The sequence below is a fragment of the Patella vulgata genome, chromosome 3 (genome assembly GCF_932274485.2).
Source record: "Patella vulgata chromosome 3, xgPatVulg1.2, whole genome shotgun sequence".
Lineage (NCBI taxonomy): Eukaryota > Metazoa > Mollusca > Gastropoda > Patellidae > Patella > Patella vulgata.
In genome coordinates, this window is record NC_065881.2 from 28,970,309 (window position 1) to 28,996,266 (window position 25,958).

Genomic DNA, 25,958 nt, shown 5'->3' on the forward strand with positions numbered 1-25,958 from the left:
ACGTCAGGAAATGACGTTAATCTAGCGTAAAGTTTACGTCATTTTTACGTTATATTTACATCATTTTCTGACGTAAATCTAACGTAAAGTTTACGTCATTTTCTGACGTAAATCTAACGAAAATGACGTAAACTTTACGCAAATTTTACGTTAGATTTACGTCAGAAAATGACGTAAAGTTTACGTTAGATTTACGTCAGAAAATGACGTAAATATAACGTAAAAATGACGTAAAGTTTACGTTAGATTAACGTCATTTCCTGACGTAAAATTATCGTTAAAAAGATGAGCAAAATGATGGTAAACTGACTGACCATTTTGACGTAAATGTAACGTAAAATTAACATCATATTGTTATGTGGGTACCAGCCCCTCTGTCTTGCACCAGTTAAAAGAGGAACCATGCCAGAAAATCCTGATGAACTTTCTTGGCCACCACAAGAAAAAATAAGCAGGGAAGTAGGACTGAAACCTTTATGTACAAGTATGTACGGGCAAACTTGTTATTTAATGTTATATCATATAAATAGGCCTATGTATATAAGCTTAAAGTCTTGATTATCCATTTTTCAATTAAATTAAATCATTAACATTAACCGCCAGTGTTTGAATCTGTGAACATCTCGAGCACCCGATGGCATTGAGACTTGATTATAGACTTAGCAAGTTAATACATTAAAATGTCTTATAAAAATTTTTAACATTTACAGTCTCAAGAAATACCTACTTAACCTACGTACAATATATAGATTTAGCTCTTGCATTATGCATTATTAAATTTGCAAAAATATTAGTACAATAACAACAAAAAAACCCAACCTGAAACACCCATAAAAATGTTTAGAAAATACTACATGTACTTATATTATAATTAGCACAGCCTGAATTTTAACAGTCTACATCATTAATAAATTCGTTATGTGTTTGATAATTTTTGGATCCAGATTTTTTAAAAACAATTTTAGAACCAGTATTACTTTCGATAACTTAAAGCAATGTTGATTTTGTTTATGAATAGTATGGTTTACGGACAATGTAACTGCATCGTGTTAAAAACAAATACAGATTATTTTTTTTATCAACATTAGATCTATCGGTATACTGTCAACGGAAGTTCGCATAAAAAGTGCACTTACCTTCAACTTTACTTTGCTGAATCCAAAATCGTGTGTGTATGTGTGGAATAGCTTTATTTAACTTTAAATCACGGCATCATTTCTTCTTTGGGAAAAATAATAACCTATGCCGCCATTTTAAATCCCAGAATTCCGTACGATTCCGGTCAAACGAACAAACAAAAAATATTTAATAAATAATTGAAGCAATTTTGATAAATAACAACAATAACCGTAACCTATAAAAAAATATTGTAATGTGAATAGAAATAATATGATATAAACCGATTTAAACACAATCATCAACCGTGAACAGATCGTGACCTTGACCTTGCCCGAGACGATAAAAATATATTTGTACATCTACATGTATGTAGGTCTAAAAATGGCGACTGTTCGTTTGAAAGGCCTGTAATATTTCTGATAATGAATCTATTCATATTATTTGTTTGTATACGCTCTACCATATTTTATATGAGGTTACATGATTACGTTATATTAAAAGAATAATCAAATCGGGTAATTTTAATTTTCAGAGATAGGTCTTTTATCGAGAGACGATAAATATATGGACTCATATAGCTAGAGTAGATCTCTATGTTAATTGACTGGGTCATTATTATCTATTTTTCAGATTCATAACTTAAAAAAATGGAACTAGTCTTGGTCCAACCTTTATTTTTATATGGTTTTACAATTTATATTATTAAGTGTTGAACTTTTAAATTCGAAATAAAAAAACGGCAACAATCGACTCATGACCTATTTTATATATTGTATATGTAGACAGCCGCCATTTTGAATGACATTAACAACACACATTGATTTAAGCAATATTTTATTTAGATAGTTTCATATTAAGAACTAAATTTTCAAAAATTTAAGGATTCATGAACAAGGCCAAAGGTTATTATAATTGATCTCCATATTGTTAATGGTAATACAATTCCAAGAATGTACACTTGTACAAACATACATGAAGGCCTTATATTTACTGGTGCAAGGATCATTAATTTTATATTTACTGGTGCAAGGTTGATGAAGGCCTTATATAAATAATGATCATGAATATTATATTTACTGGTCCAAGGATCATTAAGTTTATATTTACTGGTGCAAGGTACTACATTTAATAACTTTAATTATAAAAACACAATGCATTGTCGGCCTATGAATTTTATATTTACTGGTGAAAGGATCATTAATTTTATATTTACTGATGCAAGGTACTATATTTAATAAATTTAATTATAAAAACACTTCATGCATAGTCGGCCTAGGTGTGGACTACTCCGAACATTTGGACAGTGATAACCTTTTAGTAGAGAACAACTTTGCTTTATGAAACAGTTTCCGACAATCAATCATTATTTGTTTTGTCAAATTTTTGGGTATCAAAATTGAGAGAGAGAGAAATGGGGTTTAACGTTCACTCGACTCGATGATACAACAAAAAACACAATTACTATTTTAATTAAAGCGACATTTCGTTGAGGGTTCTCTCAACGTTTTCAAGTAAATGATGCTCAATAGTCAATGGGTGCACTCGTCCGCTTGCCAGCCTATCTTTTATAGTGCCATTGGTGCAGAAAAGTAGGAAAATTAAATAAAATTAAATGAGATTAAACATCCTACTGTTTTGCTCTGAGTGAGCTAATGAAGACAGGCATACACTATATACAGTGTACTATAACGGAAACTTTGCACGGATAGCGGCACTATGGCCTACTCTGATATTGAATTACAACTGTCGGAGTGTCTTTTACGTGCATGCCAATATGTACACGAGGACTTGATTTTTCGTATGACCCGAACAACTATACCTTATCCCTTGCCAGATCCTCCGCCCTGCCACAGTCCATAGAAAATTTCCGTCATAGCACTCTGCATTGCGTATGACTATCTTCAATAGTCCGATTGGTTCAGAAAAGTATAAAAATGAATTTTAAATCCTACTATTTTGTTCCAAGTGGGCTAATGAAGAAGGGCATATGCTATAATGGTTAAAATGTTGTGATTTCGGGTTAAAATGCCGTGATGTTGGGTTATCGCCTTACGAAGAGTGATATCAGTCACCATATCTACTGGGTTTCTTTAATACTCATATTTATAGTATTTTATAGAGTCAGACTAGTGGACTAGTGAATGCACGGATTAGTGCACCCACAGACTAGTGAACCCGCAGACTAGTAATTGGTAATGATGGAAAAGTGTGTAAAGACCTGTTTTACAGGTTGGCGTGCACTTAGAACTATTGGTAATGACTATATGCGGAAATGCTGCTCTCCAGGCAAAATGTCTTTCCTAGCACTTCTTCATTAGTAAGTGCGGTAATGCTGCTGTCCAGGCAAAATTTCTGTCATAGCACATCTTCATTACTAATTTTGATAAAGCCATGGTGGCTAAGTGCGTAAGATGCTGGCTCGGTAATCCGGAGGGCACATGTTCGATCCCTGCATTGGTGGAGAAAGTTCATCAGGATTTTCCGACATGGTTTCCCCTTGTCAGAGGTGCAGGAACAAGGACAGTAGTCTAGTCACTCAGATGGGACAAAAAACCGAGGTACCATGTATACATTGGCTTGCACGAAAAGATCCCTTGGCAGTTGGATTCGATATTAGTAGGCAAAATTTCCCTCATAGCACATTGTATGGTATGTACCTGTCTTCATTAGCCCAGTCGGAGCAGAACAGTAGGACAATAAACCGATTTCATCAGGACAAACCTACATGAGGAAAAACCTACATTTCACAAACTTAGTAATTAGTAACGGGGGGTTGGATGGCTGAATGGTTAGCGTGCAGGCGCTGTATCATAAAGTCTGTCATTGAGTTGACTGGCGTGGTTTCGAATCCCCGGTTGTACGTGACAAGGAGTAGGGTCGCCTGTCCAACCTCTGGTTTTCTCCCACTGCTAAAGACCCCTACGCGCAAGCGAATTATGTAAATAAAAATTAAACCATATGTTAGTCCCGAAATGACCTAGTTTGTGTCGAGTAGACGTTAAACCCCATTTCTCTCTCTCTCTCTCTCTAGTAATTAGTAACACACTGGCTAGCAAATGAGGGGTTCAATTTCCGTGTTGGTCGAGAAAAATGAAATGAAATCGGGTTTAACGTCCTACTGTTCTGCTCCTAAACTGAGCTAATGAAGACGAGCATACGCCATACAGTATGCTATGAAGGAAATTTTGCCCAGGCAGCGGCGCTATGGCCTACTCTTATATCAAGTTCCAACTACCAAGGGATCTTTCATGTGCACTCCTGTGTGTACACGTGACCTCAGTTTTTCATCCCTGACTAGACAGCTGTTCTTGTCAGGCCCTCCGTCCTGTATCACTGACAAGGGGAAAACACGCAGAAAAATCTGGATGAACTTTCTCAGCCAATGCAGGGATCGAACACCCGACCTCCAGGCTAGCGAGTCAGCGTCTTACCCACTTAGCCAACGTGATCCCCATGTTGGTCGAGAAAGTTCCCTTTGTTAGTAGTGGTGTAGGACAGAGGACCTCAAAAAAACAGTGTCTAGTCCATCACGTGGGTGTGCACGTAAAAGAACCCTTGACATTTGGAATTTGAAATGAGAGTAGATCATTCATTCATTCGTTTTCTCTTTGTGTGTCACCTACAGACCGCAACTATTAAAGGAGCTAGATCTCTATTCTTGGGCACTTAGAAATGGATACAAAATGTAATGAAATGAAATGGGGTTTAACGTCCAACTGTTCTGCTCCGAACTGGGCTAATGAAGATGGCCATACACCATACAGTGTGTTATGAGGGAAATTTTGCCCCGACAGTGGCACTACGGCCTACTCTTATATCGAATTCCAACTGTCAAGGGATCTTTTACATGCATGCCAATGTGTACACAGGACCTCGGTTTTTTTTTATCCCATCTGAACAACTAGACAGCTGTCCTTGTCAGGCTCTCCGTCCTGCATCACTGACAAGGGGAAACCACGCCGGAAATCTGGATGAACTTTCTCGGCTAATGCAGGGATCGAACACCCGACCTCCAGGCTAGCGAGCCAGGGTCTTACCCATTTTAATGACTAGACAGCTGTCTTGTCAGGCCCTTAATTGTTAGTATCATGACATTAAACTGGCATTTGTTTTACGTTTTACAACTAATATCCGGTTTATGTTAGAAAACTAACGTTAGATTTATGTTAGAAAACTAAAGTTAGATTTATGTTATAAAATTAACATTAGATTTACGTTAGAAAACTAACGTTAAATTAACGGTTAAAATTATGACATAAAACTAACATTACATTAACGTTAGAAAACTAACATTATATTAACGTTAGAAAACTAACGTTAGATTTACGTCAGAAAACTTACGTTAGATTTACGTCAGAAAACTAACCATAAACTAACGGTTAGAAACCTGATGTAAAATTTACGTTAGATTAACGTTAGAATTATAACCAATAATACATATATAATTATTATGTCTGAATTCCGACTATATATCAATTGTTAGAATGTGCACACACTTGTAATGTTATTTAATCAAGAAGTATTCAAAGGGAAAAAAATTGGTTAGTAATCCGTCATAAAGTTTACGTTACATTTACGTCATTTTCTGACGTAAAAGTAACCATAACCATTATGACGTAAAAGTAACGTAAATTTAACCAAAGAATTTTACCATTATTGGACGCTAACCAAAATCTAACCATAATGACGTAAACTTTACGTAAATCTATCCATCAATGTTAACTGGGCTAGGTACCGTATAAAATATATTAGCTTCAATATTTAAATAAAACATTCGTACAAGAAGCTGAAGAACACACTATAAATATAGGCTACTAACTGATTCTATATGTTCATCAGGTTTCATGCTTCGGACAGTTTCTTCTTGAAAATCTTTTGTGGCCCTTGTGTACTCTCTCACCTTCAACGAATTTTCAGTTTTTCTTTCATTTAGTCTTGGAAGCTAAAATATAAAAAAAAATTAATTAACAAACAATTTTTTTTACCTTTCACTGAAGAATAATTAAATGGCATAACTTTTTTTTCAAAATCTAAGAGCAAAAAATAACAAATAAGATGTGAATTATTTTTATCTTTCACTGACGAATAATTAACTGGCATAACTTTTTTCAAAATGTTAGAGTAAGAGCAAAAAAAATAACTTAGGCTAGCCTACCTGAAGATGTGCTGGAATATTAAAAAGGGTGGGCATAGCACCATCCCTCAACTGGACAATTTGACCAGTGCGGTCAAAATTATCCTCTGTGAAGTGGTCACTGCACAGAACAGATCCAGAACCTGCCTCACGTTCCCGACGACTTAGTCAGTTAGTCATCCAGGTTTTAAAATTAGGATGTTTTTTCTTGTCTGGAAATCTGGAATTACAAAATTTGTTTATTAAAATAAAATTGTATTTGTTTATAGACACTGCAAAAATCCTCATAACATAAAGTAAAGTATTTTAACAGGTAGCTGGTGGAATAAGTATGTCAATGATGTTCAGAGACATTAACACTAGAACTAAGTTATAACGTGTATAATAGCAATAGGCCTTACAGTACATGCATGCAGATTGGTAGGCATCAGGGCTACACATAAAGACAAGTATAATCCTTCACTAAGTTCTATTCTGTGAAGCGTATCTTCGTCGATAGATACATGTGTTATTTGCCCGAAGTGGCAAAGTGATCCTAAACCCTGGCCCACTCGACATGATTCAGAAACTGGAGCGAGTAGGCCTGACATAATAAATAAACATCTTCGATAGGCCTATTAATAATAGTATTATAGTTCGGCCAGACAATCTTGGCATCAGGTCAAAGTTGAAATAACCTACCAGTGAGATGGGTGAACTGGTACTCATTGGAAACCTGTAGAAAGACTGTATAGAATAGGATAGCTTAAAGAGGCAGTGATGTGTAACATATTATCTAAGATTAAATTAGTATTGTGACCATATTTAAATACCCATAAAATAAATAAAATCACTCTACCACAACTTTAACAAAAATAATAAGCTTTCATATGAAAGCTTCATAAATACAACGATATTTGGAGGTATTAAACTGGATGGAAAATAGCCCAGAGACCATGGTCCGATAGGGACGAAAAGGGGCGGGGTTTATGCTTTAGGGGCGGGGTTTATGCTTTTTAACCAATCGGATGTGAGAAGTAGTTATATCTGCGGATCCTCGCGGGTTATTTCAAAACATAAATAAATAAGTATTATTTGAGATATTTTACTATTTATCCGACGTTAAACATCAACGAGAAAAGAAGGCACTGATATTTAATTATTCTGAATGAACAGGGTGAAACCAGTGAGTGACTTTACATTACTGGCTTATTTTGAAATAACAAATCGCTCGTGCTGGAACTCAAATCTCCAACTAAAAAGTAAAATGTTACACAGTGTACAGGGAATGGGATAGCCTACAATTATAACTTATAAGTTAGACATAATGGTGGTAAAGCCTATAAACGTATGTTAGAACATAAAAGTATAGATTGTATTTACAGGCATGAAAATTTTTATTATAATACCTTGCAGATCTTTCAGTGTTAATACATGAGACCACATCCTATAACATAAGACCTTGATGATATCTTGAACAGTTTTAATGTACATGGGTCCTTTTCCTATAACACTTGAGCCCATAATGATAATCATTATTAAAAGGACCATCAAGGTACATTATGGTCTCTTGTGTTATAGGATATGGTCTCATGTAATTAAAACTGTTAAAGAGACCATCATGTTATCATGTGGTCGTATGTTAAAGGGTATGGTCTCATGTATTAAAACTATTAAAAGGACCATCAAGGTACATTATGGTCTCTTGCGTTATAGGATATGGTCTCATGTAATTAAAACTGTTAAATAGACCATCATGTTATCATGTGGTCGTATGTTGAAGGGTATCTTCTCATGTATTAAAACTATTAAAGAGACCATCAAGGTACATTATGGTCTCTTGTGTTATAGGATATGGTCTCATGTAATTAAAACTGTTAAAGAGACCATCATGTTATCATGTGGTCGTATGTTAAAGGGTATGGTCTCATGTATTAAAACTATTAAAAGGACCATCAAGGTACATTGTGGTCTCTTGTGTTAAAGGATATGGTCTCATATTGGGACATATTATTCAGTTACAACAAGAGTGTTATTGGGGCTTTAAAGGGTATGGTCTCATGTATTAAAACTATTAAAAGGACCATCAAGGTACATTATGGTCTCTTGTGTGATTGGATATGGTCTCATGTAATTAAAACTGTTAAAGAGACCATCATGTTATCATGTGGTCGTATGTTAAAGGGTAGCCTCTCATGTATTAAAACTATTAAAAGGACCATCAAGGTACATTATGGTCTCTTGCGATATATGATATGGTCTCATGTAATTAAAACTGCTAAAGAGACCATCATGTTATCATGTGGTCGTATGTTAAAGGGTATGGTCTCATGTATTAAAACTATTAAAAGGACCATCAAGGTACATTATGGTCTCTTGTGTTATAGGATATGGTCTCATGTAATTAAAACTGTTAAAGAGACCATCATGTTATCATGTGGTCGTATGTTAAAGGGTATGGTCTCATGTATTAAAACTATTAAAAGGACCATCAAGGTACATTATGGTCTCTTGCGTTATAGGATATGGTCTCATGTAATTAAAACTGTTAAAGAGACCATCATGTTTTCATGTGGTCGTATGTTAAAGGGTATGGTCTCATGTATTAAAACTATTAAAAAGACCAACCTAGGTACATTATCATTATGGGCTCAAGTGTTATAGGAAAAGGACCCATGTACATTAAAACTGTTCAAGATATCATCAAGGTCTTCTGTTATAGGATGTGGTCTCATGTATTAACACTGAAAGATCTGCAAGGTATTAGGCTATGGTCTGTATATTACACGATATGGTCTCATGTATTAATAAAGAGCAAGAGAAGTTTTGTGTAAATGCATGGTGCGGTCTAATAAAAATTTTCATGCCTGTAAATACAATCTATACTTTTATGTTCTAACATACGTTTATAGGCTTTACCACCATTATGTCTAACTTATAAGTTATAATTGTAGGCTATCCCATTCCCTGTACACTGTGTAACATTTTACTTTTTAGTTGGAGATTTGAGTTCCAGCACGAGCGATTTGTTATTTCAAAATAAGCCAGTAATGTAAAGTCACTCACTGGTTTCACTCTGTTCATTCAGAATAATTAAATATCAGTGCCTTCTTTTCTCGTTGATGTTTAACGTCGGATAAATAGTAAAATATCTCAAATAATACTTATTCATTTATGTTTTGAAACAACCCGCGAGGATCCGCAGATATAACTACTTCTCACATCCGATTGGTTAAAAAGCATAAACCCCGCCCCTTTTCGTCCCTATCGGACCATGGTCTCTGGGCTATTTTTCATTCAGTTTAATACCTCATATTTGGGCCCGACTAATCACCGGAATTCACCGGAATTCATTTACAATCACCGGAATTCACATATAATCACCGGAATTCACCGGAATTCACTTCGAAAACCCCCGATTCCTCCTACAAAACTAATTTATTTCAAAAAGACTACCGGAATTCATTTCAAATATATGCATCATGGTTATGATAACGTAGGGCGCGTCGTGTTACCGGGCCAGACTAATCACCGGAATTCACCGGAATTCATTTACAATCACCGGAATTCACATATAATCACCGGAATTCACTTCGAAAACCCCTGATTCCTCCTACAAAACTAATTTATTTCAAATGTATAATACATTATAATGTAACGAATTACTATTTTGATATCTCCACGGGCCAAATAAAGGCCCTGTGTGTGTATTTATTTGAAAGACTACCGGAATTCATTTCAAATATATGCATCATGGTTATGATAACGTAGGGCGCGTCGTGTTACCGGGCCCGACTATAATCACCGGAATTCACCGGAATTCATTTACAATCACCAGAATCACATATAATCACCGGAATTCACCCGAATTCACTTCCAAAACCCCCCGATTCCTCCCACAAAACTAATTTATTTTAAATGTATAATACATTATAATGTAACTAATTACTATTTTGATATCTCCACAGGCCAAATAAAGGCCCCGTGTGTGTATTTATTTGAAAGACTACCGGAATTCATTTCAAATATATGCATCATCGTCATGGTTATGATAACGTAGGGCGCGTCGTATTACCCAATACAGCAATAGGCCGAACTCCAAAATAACATTAAAAAACAATTTGCGTCGAGTTACCCAATAACTCCAAAATAACAACCAATAACTTCAAAAATATTGACTGTGGAAACACAAAATAACATGATGAGTTAGTTGTATTTTACGTCCGCTTCCACCGAGGTGATATCGCAGACAAACAAAATAACAATTTAGTATGAGTTTAAGAAGCGTGACTGGTTTTTGTCCAAATCGGAGGTTCACGGGAGATAACTCGTGTATGTGATTTTTGTTGACAAGAAACTTGCGTATACTTTCGTTGCAATTCGTAGAGATTGATTAATAGTTTATTAAAACAGTAATTATATGCATGAAACATATTATGGTATATATAGTGCAATAAACAATTTAATATTATAGCTATATTTATTTATTTATACTTGCAAATTGTGTCGATTGTCACTTTCTGTCATCGACATCGTAACTTGTTTTGAAATAAATTTATAAATGAAATCAATTTAAATAAGTCCCGCTGACAATTAATTGTCTTTGTTCAGAGTATTCTCATGTTATAATAGTTTATTATGTTGTGATTGTACGTGATTTGTCACTTTATACATTGATAGGGTGGCCCACGCACCTACAGAAATACAGTCCACCGCTGATAGTTCGAGATTACCACTGAAGCGTGCACATTCGCCGTGTTGAGGCCAACTTTCTGACAGTATGATACTATAAATAGCCATGGCACGTGCAATTCTCTACAAATCTATCAACTATTACAGCCGTAAAAAAATTATTGTTGACGATTTTGAATAGCAGTGAAATTAAGCTTCTTGGTTATTACAGCAGATTTAGAAATTACGTTCGTTTCATTTTTTAAATCGCTTTACCATTAACTGTACCGTTAAGAGCGGCATCTTTTGGTTTAGTACAAATAATATCTCAGAAACACTCGGGTTAGACAGGAACATGATACTAGCAGTAGTTTCATTTTACTTTTACAAGCTTCTTAAAACAATTGTTGAGCTAGCTAACGTGCTCATTTCTAAATTCAATTTCTTGTTCTAGCTTTCTGTTATGTTTCGTAAAAAAGTAGTCTTGATTATCCCGACCTGTCAATCAGCCCTAGAATGGTCGATAGACTGGTTAAGCGAGACTAATTTCAAAACAAGGGCACGTAACCTATCTTTTACTCAAAAGTGTCTGGGTGTTATGGACGACACATGGAACCAGTTTTCAGTCTATTATTTATAGATGATTAATGGTCATAGCTTATTAAGTACAACATGATCGTTTATTTAGTGACTATAATTGTGTGAAACTGATTTCAGGCTTGGCATATATATAAATATTGTGGCGAAATTGTTGAGATATATGGAGATATTTATTAATGGTGGGTCACCCTAACATTGACAATATTTACATTTAATAGGATTTGTATATATCCGATATTTTGACCATTAAAGGGAGATTACTCGACATGTGAAGAAAATCTCGTAACTCGTCAAATTTGAGATGTTTTAAAACAATTATGTGTAGAACCTATTTGTAATTCACCAAAAAGCCTGTTTTATCAGCATTTCAGTCCTAATTTTAACTTACAATATTATTTGACCAAATCCATACACCGGAATTCACTTTGGAGATATCAGAATTCGCCCGTACAATCTTCCTATTTACTTATATTTTTCCATTAATATTAATATTGAATTACTTTAAAACACATAAAATCACCGGAATTCACATTGAAAACACATAAACACCGGAATTCACATTGAAAACACATAAACACCGGAATTCACATTGAAAACATATAAACACCGGAATTCACTTTCAACATATCTGAATTCGCACTGAAGACCTTCGTATTTACTAATATTTTACATTAAAGGCTCAATACCACTCTTGTTGTAACTGAATAATATGTCCCAATCTTTATTCTGGTCAACAAATTGTACTATTTTACAATATTTCAATTAATTGATGATACAAATTTCATCTTAACACACCTTATTTAAAAATTTTGAAAAATCCAACTTAATGGTTTGAAACGTCTAACGTAAACCTTTTCAAATGAAACTTCAATTTAAAAATATTTTCGAATGCCAATATTAGGCATATAGAATGTTCACCAGTTAATTGTCATTGTAAAAGGTGACAAATCACATACATTCACACCTCCAAAAAACATAACAAACTATGATAACATGAGAATGAGAATTTATTTATTTCTAAACAAGTTGCTGTTATTTTGGAGTTATTGGGTAATTCGACGGAAATTGTTATTATGTGTTATTTTGGAGTTCGGCCTATTAGGTAATACGACGCGCCCTACGTTATCATAATCCAATCTGTTTCACAGAGAATTACGAGTCTCGTATAATATCTCTGTCATAGATGACTGCCTTAACACGTGCTGTCACAGCACGCGGTGTGAATCATTGGCTGAATGGCGCGTGCATTGTTTACATAAGACATAACTGCTTCGGAGAGAATGCTGCATTTTAGTCATTTTAATACCCATTTACACTAAATCGGAAATAATTTTTAACTACAAATACGTCAAACGCCTTTATTTATTTTTCCAATATATACAAAAAATGTTTTAGAATTTAATTTGTCGCAGGAAAAAAGTTAATATTTCTAGCTCATTAAGCCGCATCAATGTCATCCTTATCAGTGATTGTCGCGGCCAAGCAAATATTCACTGCGGATCAGTGTGATCATAATCATGATGCATATATTTGAAATGAATTCCGGTAATCTTTCAAATAAATTCACCTACAGCGCCTTTATCTGGCCTGTAGAGAGATCAAAATGTATTTTACATTTAAAATAAGTGATTTTTGTGGGAGGAATCGGGGATTTTAGAAGTGAATTCCGGTGAATTCCGGTGATTGTAAATGAATTCCGGTGATTGTAAATGAATTCCGGTGAATTCCGGTGATTAGTCTACCCGGTGTTACCCAATAGGCCGAACTCCAAAATAACACTAAAAAACAATTTGCGTCGAGTTACCCAATGACTCCGAAATAACAACCAATAACTTCAAAAATATTGACTGGAAACACAAAATAACAATTAAGTATGAGTTTAAGAAGCGTGACAGGTTTTTGTCCAAATCGGAGGTTCACGGGAGATAACTCGTGTATGTGATTTTTGTTGACAAGAAACTTATGTATACTTTCGTTGCAATTCTTTGTAATGTACTGTAATTAGAGATTGATTAATAGTTTATTAAAACAGTAATTATATGCATGAAACATATTATGGTATATATAGTGCAATAAACAATTTAATATTATAGCTATATTTATTTATTTATACTTGCAAATTGTGTCGATTGTCACTTTCTGTCATCGACATCGTAACTTGTTTTGAAATAAATAAATGAAATCAATTTAAATAAGTTCCGCTGACAATTAATTGTCTTTGTTCAGAGTATTCTCATGTTATGATAGTTTATTATGTTGTGATTGTATGTGATTTGTCACTTTATACAATGACAATATTTACATTTAATATGATTTGTAAATTCGATATTTTGACCATTAAAGGGAGATTACTCGACATGTGTGGAGAAAATCTCGTAACTCGTCAAATTTGAGATGTTTTAAAACAATTATGTGTAGAACCTATTTATAATTCATCAAAAAGCCTGTTTTATCAGCATTTCATTCCTAATTTTAACTTACAATATTATTTGACCAAATCGGAATTCACTTTGGAGATATCAGAATTCGCCCGTACAACAGGGGCGTGCTGGCCCCGAAGCGGCCCAGGAGGACGGGCCCCCCGTCGGTCGCCGAAGGCGACCCTCACGCCGAAGGCACGCCGCTGGTAAGGGGGGGTGGGGGGTTCTCCCCCCAGAAAATTTTTGAAATTTGACAACGGGAAACGCGTTTTGCAAGCACTTCTGGGAGAAATCTAGGTATCATATTTTCCAAATTTATGCTGCTATTTTGACTATAAGACATACTACTGTACTTTCTCTGACTCCACTTTATGATTTTGCTGTAGTCGGCAAAATTTTTAATCAAAGACCATTTCACCTTAAGGTGACAGACATTTGCACGTCAGCATAATATATTTTACTAATCGTTGTGTATGTATGATTTTTCGCGTGCGCACTCTCAATTTTTTGAGGGGATTCCGCGTGAAAATTAGAGCTCTCAGGGGGGCCGCTTATACGGGTGGACATATTGTTTAATGGGGGCCTGGGAGGACACCGTCCTCCTAAACTCCCTGCCAGCACGCCCCTGTCGTACAATCTTCCTATTTACTTATATTTCCATTAATATTAAAGGACAATGTTGGTGCCAGTCATTATCACATATGTGATAGAGCTGGTTAAACACATTTCAAATATAATTTTAACACAGAGATCATTGCTATGATAGCTGAGTAATACAGTTTTCCAGAATCGGAAGTGACGAACGCCAAAGGAAAACACGAGTCATCTCTCTATATAACTGACTGATGTGACGAGTGATAACGGATATACGGCCGAATGTGTTTAATCAGCTCTATCACATATGTGATAATGACTGGCACCAATATTGTCCTTTAATGTTGAATTTAAAACACATAAAATCACCGGAATTCACATTGAAAACACATAAACACCGGGATTCACTTTGAAAACATATAAACATCGGAATTCACTTTCAACATATCGGAAATCGCACTTAAGACCTTCGTATTTATTAATATTTTACATTAATAATAAATTACTTTTAAACACCGAAAATCACCGGAATTCAAATTGAAAACATATAAACACCGGAATTCACTTTCAAATATCGGAATTCGCACTTCAGACCTTCGTACTCGATCACAAATATTTTATAATAATAATAAATTACTTTAAAACACCGGAATTCACTTACAAAATATCTGAATTCGCACTTTAGACCTTCGTATTTACTAATATTTTACATTAATAAAAAATTACTTTAAAACACCGGAATTCACTTTGAGAAAATCGGAACTCGCCCCAGGACAATTGTATTTACTTTTTATTTTGCATTAATATTAATACTAGAATGTATCTGCATGCTGTAAAGCGATATTTCCAGATGGTCAACACTGGGAAACACAATAAAAACACAGCAGTAATCCATTTAAAATGTCAAACGGAACATTTCTCGAATGTAGATGAGCTAAGTTTATTCGAAAATTAACTTAGTAATAATCAGCCAATCAAATAATTATAAAGTCTCATCAATAATGGTTTGGATGTTTTCATAGATAATCCGTTGTAGCATGAAGCAGTCCAGATTAAATGAAGTGTAATTTTAATAATATGCCAATAGTAGGCATATAGAATGTTCACCAGTTAATTGTCATTGTAAAAGGTGACAAATCACATACAATCACACCTCCAAAAAACATAACAAACTGATAACATGAGAATTTATTTATTTCTAAACAAGTTACAATGTCGATGACCGAAAGTGACAATCGGCGCAATATGCAATTATAAATATTTTAAATAAATATAGCTATAATATTAAATTATTTATTTTAATAAACTATTATCAATCTTTTATTACAATACATTACAACGAATTACAACGAAAGTATACATTAGTTTCTTGTCAACAAAAATCACATACACGAGTTATCCCCGTGAACCTCCGATTTGGGCACAAATCAGCGAGGCTTCTTAAATTCAACTAAATTGTTATATTGTGTTTCCACAGTCAACATTTTTGGGGTTATTGGCTGTTATTTTGGAGTTATTGGGCAATTCGACGCAAATTGTTATTATGTGTTATTTTGGAGTTCGGCCTATTGGGTAATACGACGCGCCCTACGTTATCATAATCATGATGCATATATTTGAAATGAATTCCGGTAGTCTTTCAAATAAATTCACCTACAGCGCCTTTTTCTGGGCTGCGGAGTGATCAAAATGTATTATACATTTAAAATAAGTGAGTTTTGTGGGAGGAATCGGGGATTTTAGAAGTGAATTCCGGTGAATTACGGTGATTGTAAATGAATTCCGGCGATTGTAAATGAATTCCGGTGAATTCCGGTGTTTACGCTGTATTCGTTACTCCTCGGTTTTATGGAAAATACGACTAACGAATTAGTAAATAGCGTTCGTAACTACAAAAACTGGCTCGGAAGTCGTGATTTCTACTGGAGAACTGGGGTAGCTAAAATTATATCGAGTTCACGACATATGACGTAACAAGATGGCAGCCAAAGTTACAAAGTTGAAAGTTTTGAACGGTTAATTACTATTTTTGTAGTTATATTTTTGTTGTGGATATGCATATCGATCTGAATACGTGATTTATAGAATTTTACATATTGGGAAAGATTTTCTGAACAATGACAAGAAACACATTAAACAGAAAACGAAAAATATACCCGGCTTTCCATTTTGTACTAACTTGTTATTGTACCGTAGATCTACGGCAGTTCAGGTTTTAGGGCAGTACGCACTATATCAACAAAAATGTTTCAGTTACTGTGGTTTAACGCCCAATCGGCACAAACTAGGTCTTTTCGGGAACGTCCTGCGTTTCTTTGAATTTAAAATGTCTACATACTGTAACAATTAATTAGATATTATCAGGAGGCATATGCTACGCTAATTGATCGTGCCGCTAATCGACAATAGACTTTATCTAAATTTTCACGGCTTAATGTACGATCAATTGTTCTTAGTTTGATTATTTAACATTTAATTAAGAAAACTAGAATCTAAACCAAAATAGACCACCAAAGGAATATGTAGATATTTTCTACTATTCTAGCTTGAATTTAATTGGATTTAAAAGAGGCCCATGATTGACCAATATTTAAGGGTTACACTGGTTTGTTTATATCGTTTGCATTAGATGCCGAACGATGATAAATTTTCAATTCACCATATCTTTGTAAATACTGAATCGAACTGAAACGTTTTTGGACTGATATTCCTTTTAACGATTTAAATTTCACAAATAGTGATTATCCTTGAATGGATAATGACAGCCATGTTGATTTTCCCACTTATGCATCCGAACACGACAAGTGTGGTATTTACTATTTCCTAGTGGGAAACACGATATTTCCAAGCGGTAACGAATACAGCATTAGTCTACCCTCGATATTTGATTGTAATTGCATGTAGTTATAAATAGAACTAGACCTTCAAGCAGCACTGAACCGGCTTTCAGGAATCAGACAGGAAGTGTGTCATACAATAGCCCATTTATCTAGCTACCAAACGATACTTTAGATGTTTTGATCCGGTCACACCCGACGATGAAATCCCAATTGTTGCAAGAGCACCGATATTTTTACTGTCTTTTTTTTTTGAATTATCGAATATTTTTTGACTACTTCCTGTTTACGGATCATTATCGGGATAGATTTAATAAGTGGTATGGGAACTTAACTTCATGTAGCAGAAGTTTCAGAAAGATCCATTGGACAGTTTTACTTCCCTTATACCATTAGGAGCAGATTTACAGATATAACGATTTTTCGACTTTTTTCAAAGATTGTGGCCCTTTTGGACCATTTATACTATATTGAGGCTTTTAAATTTGGATTCACACCCTAGACGACCGTTAGGACTCTAAGTAACATAAGTTTAAGAAAGGAAATAAGAGAAGTTTTCGAAATAAAAGCGTCTGAATAGCCCCCAAAAATGAAAATACTAGATTTTCAGCGTCCCATTATATATTGCCTAACCAGCGAATTTTTACCATTTAGATGTCATACGATCGTCAATTGTTCGGGCTATCCAATGACACTTAAGTTGGTTCGAAATCTTACGTAGTAATCACTTTTTTCGCAAGATCACCATTTTTTTACTTTGGATATATGGTTCTTGTCAGATCTGATGGATATCGTGTATGCAATTAAAGGATTTGACAATAAACTTAAAGAAACATAAGTTATTTTCATTTAATATTGAAGTAACATTATTTTATAAATTTACTTTATAGGGTTAATGAATAGTTAATTCTTAAAAGAATTCTTCTGCTAGGAGCAAACCTGGTTGTCATGTTTTGGTGATTGGCAGATTAGCACTTATGGTAAGAATAACCCATTTATGTTAAGTATGACTATTACAATGTTTAGTACAGAATGTACACAGTATTATATTGGAGGCATTTGAAAAACCAATGAGTTTTAAAGATGTGAAACCCTCTCATGGCGCTAACATCATAATGTAAGCCAATTCGACCAGACTCCATGAATGTGAATTGAAAATTTAATAGGGAGACCACTCTAAAATAACCTTGTTATTAACCTATCGTCTTTATAACGGGAAGGCTTAAATACGGGAATTCCCGGTACTATTTAAGATGCCTTATGGTGAACATGATCTACACCATTATGTAAACTGAGTGTAATGTCATCCAAATATTCAGATCAAGACCCTGGTACTCCTACCCTCTTGAACTAAAGCAATGGCATCTTTTTGGAGAAATTTCATTTTTAGATTTTTACACTATTAAAATATATTTGATTAAGAGAGTTGTTTATTACAGATCATGGAAAAATATATATTAGATTTATTCTTTGGCCTTAAACTTTCTTAAGATATAAAGTTTGATCATCAGATTAATACCCAGGGTAAGCAGTACTCTTATAATTTCAATTATATATGACTGTATAAATTATAATATAATGAAATATTAAACATATACTCCTTACCCTGGATATATGGGGTTAGACATTTCAATGCATTCAATATTAAAATGGTAAATATAATGTAAGAGTAAACGGAAGTCTTGAGTTTTACATTAAGATAGGTAACCATGTAGAAGTTGTTCTACTACTGATGTTATCTGTTTTACTCCAGGCACAGTAGTGGCTTTTCCTACAGTTCCTTTGCGCAAGTTTTGTAGCAAATGACTAAAAAAAGTTTACTGGCCGATAGCTCCCTTAATTTACACATAAACTAACCCAAATCTGTACTTCACATAGCTTAACATATAATAAATCTAGTCCCATTGAAATAAAGATGAAGCCTTACCGCATAATTATGATTTGATGAAACTCAACTGCTACGCAAATTTTAACTGGCCAGTGTCATGGCGGCAAGTTGCGTAATACGTCATTAGGCCTACAACATAATTGTTTGGTAACTATTTTAATGGTCCAGTCCTCACCATTTGTGATAGAATTACTTATTCCAATGCAAACTGTAATGATATGTGTTGACAATTGTAGGTTTGAACCTATTTGAACTTGCCTAATGGTTCTTAGGCTGTCTCAATTGTAACCTTAACACAGTTGAAGGTTGCAAGTATAGTAACTAGGTAGCCATGGTGTCTGAGATACTTGCTCATGAGCCTCAAGGTAGCATATTTGCTCTCTGCTTTGGCCTCACAAGGACACCTGTCTAGTCATGCCTTTGGGACACAAAGCCATGGAGCGTGGACCAATGTATTGTATACGTTGGCGTGCCCAAAAAAGATCCCATGGCAGTTACTATTCAGTGTAAGAGTAGGCAATAGTGGCACTGCCAGCTAAGATTTCCTGCTCCCTGCTTTGGCCTCACAAGGACACCTGTCTAGTCGTGCCGATGGAACACAAGCCGTGGAGCGTGGACCCATGTATACGTTGGCGTGCCCAGAAAAGTTCCCTTGGCAGTTAGTATTCAATTTAAGAGTAGGCAATAGTGGCACTGCCAGCTAAGATTTCCCTCAATGCACACTGTATGGTGTATTGCCGTCTTCATTAGCCCAGTAGGTGTAGAAAACGTAAGCGTACAATTTCATTTCATTGGAAGCCACAATCGTTCAGCCAGAAAGAACAGAGCAGTGACTATTGCTTTGCATTGGAGTGAAAACCAAGGTCTCATGCACAAGCTGAGAGCATTAAAAAAAGAACAGTTAGAAAAACAAATAAGAGAACAGAAAATTTCCCTCATAGATTTATAGGAAAACCTTGAAAGTGAGAAAGCAAAATAGCAGTTGGCCATATTCCATGCCAAAAACTACTGCATGGTGCATTGCTGTTTTTATAAGCAGCAATAGGACATTAAAACCTCATTGATATTCCATTTCATATATCATTTGATTTACAAAATTATAATTTTGTATTTTTTAATTTTGTTTAGCATTTATTATTGAATGTTATTGGAGCGCCTGTACTTGTACCAAACTGGATTATTATTTTGCCTTTGGTGGTGATGGGCAGATCAACACTGTGGTAAGTCTCAATGATATGTAAACTAAGTGCAGTAGCGTCCAAACCCTATATAACTAAAGCAATAGCGCCTACTTGGTGTTGTCACTTATTCACTTACATCCTGTCCCTGTGCAATATTAATGGTTCAGCCAGAAAGAACAGAACAGTGACTATAGCTTTGCATTGGAGTGAAAACCAAGGTCTCATGCACAAGTTGAGAGCATTAAAAAAGAACAGTTAGAAAAACAAATAAGACTACAGAAAATTTACCTCATAGATTCATAGCAAAACCTTGAAAGTGAGAAAGCAAAATAGCAGTTGGCCATATTCCATGCCAAAAACTACTGCACGGTGCAGGGCTGTTTTTATAAGCAGCAGTAGGACATTAAAACCTCATTGATATTCCATTTCATATATCATTTGATTTACAAAATTATAATTTTGTATTTTTTAATTTTTTTTAGCATTTATTATTGAATTTTATTGGAGCGCCTGTACTTGTACCAAACTGGATTATTATTTTGCTTTTGGTGATGGGCAGATCAACACTGTGGTAAGTCTCAATGATATGTAAACTAAGTGCAGTAGCGTCCAAACCCTATAAAACTAAAGCAATAGCGCCTACTTGGTGTTGTCACTTATTCACTTACATCCTGTCCCTGTGCAATATTAATGGTTCTGCCAGAAAGAACAGAACAGTGACTATAGCTTTGCATTGGAGTGAAAACCAAGGTCTCATGCACAAGTTGAGAGCATTAAAAAAGAACAGTTAGAAAAACAAATAAGACTACAGAAAATTTACCTCATAGATTCATAGCAAAACCTAGAAAGTGAGAAAGCAAAATAGCAGTTGGCCATATTCCATGCCAAAAACTACTGCATGGTGCAGGGCTGTTTTTATAAGCAGCAGTAGGACATTAAAACCTCATTGATATTCCATTTCATATATCATTTGATTTACAAAATTATAATTTTGTATTTTTTAATTTTTTTTAGCATTTATTATTGACTGTTATTGGAGCTCCTGTACTTTTTCAAACTGGATTATTATTTTGTTTTTGGTGATGGGCAGATCAACACTATGGTAAGTCTCAATGATATGTAAACTAAGTGCAGTAGCGTCCAAACCCTATAAAACTAAAGCAATAGTGCCTACTTGGTGTTGTCTGTGGAATTGATCTTTGGTCTAGTGGTCTAGACTGCCGCGTTTCGACCTCTAGCTGGCCGGTCACCTCTGGCTTGCGGCTGTGGTTTCGATCCCAGGTGTGAGCATATGTGGCATGGAGATCGGGCGCCTTCTCAACCTCGTGTGTTTCCTCTGGGCACTCCGTTTTCCCCCCACTGCTAAAGACCCCTACGCACAAGCGAATTATTGAAATAAAGTTAAAAACATATGTTAGTCCCGAAATGACCTAGTTTGTGTCGAGTGGACGCTAAACCCCATTTCGTTCTCTCCCATAATTGCCATGCATGATAAGATCCCTGTGAAGTTGGAATTTTAAATAACAGTAGACTGTAGAACCACTATCTGGGCAAGGTTTCTCTCATAGTACGTTGTACTTTTGGTTTACAGGGTTGTTCCTTTTGATTGGGGCATCATATAATTACTTGATTTGTCATAGTAGGCAACTACAGACTCCTAACATTCAGAATTAGAATTAAATGTATGTCATAGTGAAGCCGTTGGACCAAATTCCCCCCATAAAATTGATCTATGCATACATCATTTGACCCTCGGTCATAATATATTCGGATGCACAGTCATATCATCCTGTGCACGGACAGATAACTCCACAACTGGAACAAAAAATAGAATCCTTACAAATCGTTGTGGCTCGGTGAGTAAGGCGTTGACTGGCTGACCTAGCGGTCCTGTCATTGATCATGGTATTGGCTAAGAAAGTGCATTGTTATAATTAATAGCGTCTAGCACGGAACAGTCATTTACAGGCCCGACGGGGGGGGGGGGGGGGGGGGGTCACCGCCCAACAATAATTTTGCAGCAAGTACTCTTTTTTTCCAGGTTATTGCGGCCCCTGGACCCTCGCCTATAAGGACCTAGGATGTAAGCCTCTCCCAAATCGAGAAGAACTTCTACCGGCCCTGATTTGAATGGGAAATAAAACCAAGGTCCCACGCATACATTGGAGTGGTCCTGTGTTCGATTGCATGTAAACCAAGATATTTCAACAGTATTGTTTTAGCAGATCACCCTCCACAGTGGTGTAGAATGGAGGACTTGACAACATACAAAGAACACCATGGTCCAGGCACAATCCCCTAATCCCACACAGCAATCACATTACATACAGATCTATATATCGTTTCGTATAACGTCGGACGTTTATTAACCAGATAGCGTTGATGTTTCTAGTGGAATACTCACTCGTTGCAACGAATCATTTCATTGGCTTATCCATGGAGCTATCCAACGACACTTTGGTCCGCTAATATCTGACGGAGAAATCAAGTTTTCGCAAAAGCGCCATATGTTTAAACCTTTTTAAACATTTTTTGAATACTTCCGGTGTGGAGATTACTGTCGTGGTAGTTTCAATAACCGGTTTGGGCACTTAAATAACCGTAGGGCCCTGTTATGGTTTATTACATTATCTGATCAGACAAAAATGCACCTGAGAAATACTATGTTCAAAGGTGCCAAAAATGTCAAAATATCGAAAATCAAATTTCAATAACTCAATACATATTATACATCGTTAAAATCGTAATTACATCAGCTATCTGAATATGTAACTTTTTTTTGATAATCTCTTAAAATAAAAAAATAGAGCATTTTCCAAAATTACACGATTTTGCGACTTTTTTCGGTTTTCAGGTCGTTATTGACCTATTCCAGATATATCAAAGTCTTAAAGGAATGTTTCGTACACAAGACTACCAAAGGGTATCTCGATAGAGAAAGTTTCAGAAAAATTTCAATAACTCAATACATAATCGTTATCTCATAAAATAAGAAAATAATAGAGCATTTTCCAAAATTTCACGATTTTTCGACTTTTTTCGAAATTCAGCCCGTTATTTGACCTATTCAAGATATTTCAAAGTCTTTAAAATGGAATGTATCATACACGAGACTACCAAGAGGACTCTCGCTAGAGAATGTTTCAGAAAAATCGCTTGAGTAGTTTTCAAGATATGGGCGTCCAAAAACGCTCAAAATCAGACAATACTTGACTTTCAGCGTACCATATTTTGCTGCTTTTTCGTAGTATCCATATGAATTTGGTATCATAAGATAGTCCAATAGATACTTAACTTCCTGTAACAGAGGTGTTAGAGTTAATATTACGTCACTTCCGTTGCCGACAGAAAAATTTCACCGTAACAAAAAAAATTACAATTGGGACCACGAAGCATATGAACTTTGCTTTATACAAATCGAACAATAAATAATTTTTCTGGGTACGAAAAATTAAATTAGCCGATGGCGGCTAACGCAAATTACCGAGATATTTTTTTTTCTCATTTCTGCTCAAGTAGGATGATATTTTAACCCTGTGTAAAATACCATCAAAAAATATTCATAAATAAAAAAAGGTTTTCGTAAAAAAAAATTAAAAAGGTTTTCGTAAAAAAAAATTAAAAAGGTTTTCGTAAAAAAAATTTTTTTTTTCAAAATATCGGACATTTTTTCGACTACTTCCGGTTTTACGATCATTGTCGTGATAGCTTTATGAAGTTCTTTGGATACCTAACTTTCTGTACCAGAAGTGTCAGAAACATCCAATGAGTAGTTTTGGAAAAAAAGATAAATCAAAGAGCGTTTCCAAAAATGTAACGATTTTTCAATTTTTTATCAAAGTTTGAGGCCATTTTTGTACCACCTATATTATTTCAATGCTTTTCATTTTGAATTCACTATATAGACAACCGATAGGACTTTGAGTAAGAAAAGTTTAAGAAAAATCGTAGGCGTCGTATTCGAGAAAATGGCGTCTCAGAATGTTAAAAAATCGGAAAATACTAGATTTTTCTTCATACAATAATTTATTTCCTTACCATCAAAATCGTATTATTTAGATACCATATGATGGTCCATTAATAGGGCTATCCAACGACATTTTAGTTCTTTTGGTCCGCTATTACCTAAGGGAGAAATCAATTTTTTCGCAAGTGCGACAATGTTTTTAACATTTTTTTTTCATTTTTTGAATACTTCCGGTATGGTTATTATTGTCGGAATAGTTTTAATAGCCGGTTTGGGCACTAAAATAGCCACAGGGCTCTGTAATGATATATTACATTATCTGATCAGATAAAATGCCCCTGAGAAATCCTATGTTCAAAAGTGCCAACAATGCAAAAAAAATAAAATATCGAAAATTAAATTTCAATAACTACATACATATTATACATCGTTAGAATCGTAATTAGGTCAGCTATAAGAATATACAACCTTTTTTGAAAATCTCTTAAAATAAAAAAATAGTAGAGCATTTTCCAAAATTTCACGATTTTTCGACTTTTTTCGATTTTCAGTCCGTTATTTCACCTATTCCAGATATTTCAAAGTCGTAATGGAATGCTTCGTACACAAGACTACCACAATGTCTCTCGATAGAGAAAGTTTCATAAAAATCGCTGGCGTATTTTTTGAGATACAGGCGTCCAAAAATGCCAAAAAATATTTTGCTGCCTGATCATAGTATCCGCAGGAATTGGGTATCATTCAGTGGTCCAATCACCGCCCGACCAAATGATACCTTAATTTGTTTAATCCGTCGATATCGGACGGAGAAATCGTGTTTTTACCCAAAACACCAATTTTTCACGTTTTTTTCAAAATATCGCATATTATTTCGACTACTTCCGGTTTAAGGATTCTTGTCGAAATTGCTTTATAAGTTGGTATTGGACTATAACTTCATGTTCCAGAAGTTTCAGAAACGTCAATTCTGCCATAAAACGAAACCCGAGCTCACAAAATGGGAAGAAAATTCGAAAAAAATCGAAAAATAAAGGGCGATAACTCTGAATAAAACTTATATTACTGGAATTGGATGGACTTCAGGTATCCAAAAATGTAAGTCAAATTTGAAAATTTTGAAAAATACCAAAAATTGTCTCGTAAACAACATGTTTTCAATTTCTGAACGATAAAAGTCATAGACGAATGTTCGAAATTGAAAAATGTGAGATAACCATTGTCTCAGAAAAGATTCAGGGATTCCAAAAATGTAATTTGCTTGAAAATGGATAAAGAATTGACGAAACTATGGCCAATTTTCAATTTTTAGACAACGTACAAAGTTCGGTCACTTCCGGTATGCGCAGAAATTTCAAAAATATTTTATCAAGTAGCCACCACATGTTTTCCCGATAGAAAATCTAATTCCAGATCGTTATCTGTTTTCGATCATGGAGATCTAGGCTCCCGCGGTAAATAATAATAATAATAATAACTAGATCTGCATAGCAGATATCAAAGCTTTCATATAAACTTCAAAAGGGGTTATTAGAATCTATGAATCATCAACCACTCTGACGGATGTAGAA

At 34.9% G+C, this 25,958-nt stretch overlaps 2 long non-coding RNA genes across 2 annotated transcripts; one reads left to right on the plus strand and one right to left on the minus strand.

Annotated features, from left to right (window-relative positions):
* Window positions 1-5,944: 5,944 nt before the first annotated feature.
* Window positions 5,945-7,015, minus strand: LOC126816933 (uncharacterized). Its single transcript, XR_007678675.2, has 3 exons — window positions 6,935-7,015; window positions 6,275-6,473; window positions 5,945-6,061 (listed from the first exon to the last, which is right to left on the minus strand). It is a non-coding gene; the product is annotated as an uncharacterized LOC126816933 (long non-coding RNA).
* A 13,372-nt stretch (window positions 7,016-20,387) lies between these two features.
* LOC126816915 (uncharacterized) lies at window positions 20,388-21,521 on the plus strand. Its single transcript, XR_007678655.2, has 3 exons — window positions 20,388-20,462; window positions 20,906-20,994; window positions 21,438-21,521. It is a non-coding gene; the product is annotated as an uncharacterized LOC126816915 (long non-coding RNA).
* The last annotated feature ends 4,437 nt before the right edge of the window (window positions 21,522-25,958 follow it).